This window comes from Lolium perenne, chromosome 2 (assembly GCF_019359855.2).
Source record: "Lolium perenne isolate Kyuss_39 chromosome 2, Kyuss_2.0, whole genome shotgun sequence".
In the NCBI taxonomy this organism is placed as follows: domain Eukaryota; kingdom Viridiplantae; phylum Streptophyta; class Magnoliopsida; order Poales; family Poaceae; genus Lolium; species Lolium perenne.
In genome coordinates, this window is record NC_067245.2 from 328306184 (window position 1) to 328309830 (window position 3647).

General features: G+C 45.5%; 1 long non-coding RNA gene across 1 annotated transcript; it reads right to left on the reverse strand.

Annotated features, from left to right (window-relative positions):
• Positions 1–1269: 1269 nt before the first annotated feature.
• LOC139836205 (uncharacterized) lies at positions 1270–3441 on the reverse strand. Its single transcript, XR_011752887.1, has 2 exons — positions 2811–3441; positions 1270–1550 (listed from the first exon to the last, which is right to left on the reverse strand). It is a non-coding gene; the product is annotated as an uncharacterized lncRNA (long non-coding RNA).
• Positions 3442–3647: the final 206 nt, after the last annotated feature.

A 3647-nucleotide genomic window follows, 5' to 3' on the forward strand; every position in this document is an offset into this window, starting at 1 on the left:
GAGAGAGTGAACCAAGAGATTTGATGGTAATATCTCCATAGGAAACTCGTTGCTTTGAGCAAAACTATCAGACACAAAAGATAGAGAAGCTCCTGTATCGAACAGTACTTTTGCAGGAATAGAGTTAACGAGCAAAGTACCAAGGACGACGTCGGTAGCTTGTTCAGCTTGCTCGATGTTTAGGTTGTTGACGCGAGCAGCCCTCGGACCTTGCCTATTGTTGTTGTTGAAGGCACGGCTCGGAGCTGGTGCACGAACCATCGCATTTGTCGAAGTAGAGCGAGCTGGTGGTGGAGGCAGCTTCTGAGGACATAAGGTAGAGATGTGCCCAACCTGACCACACTTGTAGCATGTGGGGTCGGCACGTGGACCCATCGGCCTTGGTCCACCATATGCAGGCCTTGGCGGAGCTTGGTAGGTCCTCTGCTGTAGCTGTGGGGTGGGAGGGCGGGGAGCATACCCAGCGTGTGCAGCTTGTCTTGGCGGTGCGGGATAAGGAACCCACAGCCTGCCATGGGGCCTCAGAAGCGCAGGCTGATGGAGTATACGGTAGATCCATGAGGATAACGAAAAAGGAAACAGGCTCCGGAACAAGGAAGTGGTCGAGATAGCATCGGATCAAAGGAGAATAACATGTTAGTATGAAAATACCAACATGTCAAAGGACCAGATTATATGTGGAGATTAACAAAAGATGATAATGAAGCAACCATAGTACAGAAAAATTTTCAAAACACTTTTCCCTATGTCACTATGGTTTCCCACAAACACGTCCAAGCCTAGATGAAACAAGGTAAGAATAGAGTAAAACCGTTGCTCTTCCTTACCAGAGGGAGGGTGGGTGGGGTAAGAAATAAAAGCAGAATTCCTACTCTCGCGCACAATTTTCCTATGTAGCTACTAGAATATGAGTTTCTAGACACAACTTCGTCCGCTGCAAAGGGGCTCCTAAAGGCAGTCCTGCTCTGATACCAAGTCTGTAAGCCCCAGGAGTAGGAAAACCTAGAGCGCGCAGGTAAGAGGGGTTTATGTGCATGAGGTCACTACAAAGGACCGCGAGGTCGCCTCGCATTCCCAAGCATATGGGTAGGCCAAGCAACAGCTCGACACGCCCATGCACACAACACCCACCTCTAAGGCTCACGATAGGCTTTCCAAGCCTGAGTGCTTCTCCTTCCTGTGCACTTCACACATACACACACTGTGCACAGGATACGAGGGTAGAATACAACTTGAATATCACAACATGACTATGTATGACACAAAAGATGGAAATAAGGTTCATATATATAGCAACTCTCTAATGAGCAAGATCCAAATGACACTCAGAGGACACATGTCCCAACATTACATCATACATAAGATAGCCAAATAGTCTGGGTACAGACAAGAACCAAATGGGACTAAGAGTCCTGAAGATAATCAAGCGGTGTTCCCATAACCAACAAGCCACAGGCTGCTGCCTTAGGAACGATCCTGCTACGCAACGAAGTCGTTGTCCGTGAACTCAACAAAGTAGCCACCTGCGTACTGCTCATCATCTGTCGTACCTGCTTGTCGAAAAGCGGGTTCCGGAAAAAGAGGGAGAAAAACGAGGGTAAGTACCAAATGGCACGTACTTGCGAGACAAGACCAGCTATGCTTGCTGGTGGGCGGTGTAAACTTCGCCCGGCTATATGTGGAGTTTAGCGGCAGCAAAGCACTAACCAATAGAGACACACTACAACTTCCGTCTAATAGAGAAGGTGAGAGAGCGTATATTCTAGCAGTTCTATACTCTGCAAACAACAACCCAGCCAAATGCGACCCCCCTTAGCCAAGAGGTATTAACAAGGCACTCACACAGTTGACAATTTTATATCCATTCCATTATAATAGGGCTAACTTACTACGCAAGTAATTAGCAAGTTATTAGCGACAACTTTAAGTGTAAGTTGTTCTATGATCGAGTTAAACAGTTCCAAGTCGTCCATAACCGCGGACACAGCTTATCGATAAGATTTACCCTGCAGGGGTGCACCAATGTTACCATACACGCATGCTCGAACCCGCATAGCAAGTGCGGAGTCTCACAACAAGACCGTTCCCAAATCAACAAGAATGCCTAGGGGGCCACCCAACTAAGCTACCCGAAACGAAGTTCGGCCGTACTCCGATGCGGACTCAGAGTTTGCGTCGGCGGCTAGGCGTGCAAACCACACGCTTCGCTAAACTTCCCGTGGGGTACAGTACAGAATATAAACACCCGAAGGCAACAGGAAGTAAACACCCGAAGGCAACAGTAATAAAGCATGGCATCCATGGCATAGGCAAATAAAACCAAGGTTGTGGCCCCCTTTTCAACAGACTTGAGAAATGGTAATGGGTGATGGGGGGTCCCGATAAAACCTCCCACGAGTGGTTAGCGCGCTCAGTCTTAGAAACAGATAACAAGAACTCGGGTCCTAGGGGATATTAGCAAGTCAAAGTTCCGATGCTTTCGCAAAGGGGCTCACAGATGCCTCTGCATATTATATCCCTTAGCAATTTTAAGTTGTAGCAAAAGTTATCATCATCATTTTGAAAAGGTAGTGCATGTGTCAACATCCCATCAAGATATCCTGAACATTTCGAGATATCAACAAAAACCCTAAACTCGCCTACGACTCGCAAAGCTGGCAAACAACAAACAACAGGTAGGGCGAGGAGGTGTATCTCGGAGATATAGGTAACAGGTGGATAGGACACGTGACACAACAGAATCGCAACATAAGGATAGCAATAGATCAAAAGAGCATGTAAATGTAAAATAGGTGAAGGGGTGGGCTCGCCTGTCAGATCAGAGGTAGAAGCACCGACACGATCCTCCAGAGGGAACTCGTACTCCTGCTCGTACTGCTCTGCGTCGGCGTCTACTCGAGAAGAACCAAATAGCACATACAAGGAAATTATAGCACAAATCAATACAAGTATGCAATGCGCAATATGATGCATGAGGTGCAAGGGTTTCATATATAGCAAAATTAAGTGGGGTGTTCAAATATAGCAAGAAATAATGGAACACCCTCACATAACATTTAGTTCTTGTTACAATTTTAATTTGGCCGGACCAGGGATGATGCTAATGATGCATGACCATGTGATATTTTAATTCCTCATGTTTCGCTGATGCATTTAGATATAGAACATGTTGAATTTGGAATTCTAGGTTAGAAGTTATGAATTATGCAAGTTATAGCAAATTAATCCCAATTTATAAAGTGATCAGATTTTATATTGTTCAAAAGTTGAAACAAACTTAATAGATGGATAGATCATGTTTTTCTGATACTCCAGCATATAAAGTTTGTGATATTTGGATTTTGGAAAATGCAATTTTAAAACGTTTGAAAATAGGCAGGGGCAAAAATTTGATGAACAACAGTTTTTCAAAAAAGGGTTTTTAATCCTGTGCCGGCCAGGATTTGAACTCAGGCCGAGCTGGGCAAGGATCTGAGGTGGTGACAGTGTGCTGCTGTTGCGTGTATGACACAAAACGGGATGCATACGAGGTAAAGTGTGTGCACAGGTTAACTGAAGAATGAGACAGTTGCAACTGAAACAGAACAGCTGCTGGCAGCAACTTTAGACGATGATGGAGACCGAATTGGGCGCTTCTATGCGTGTAC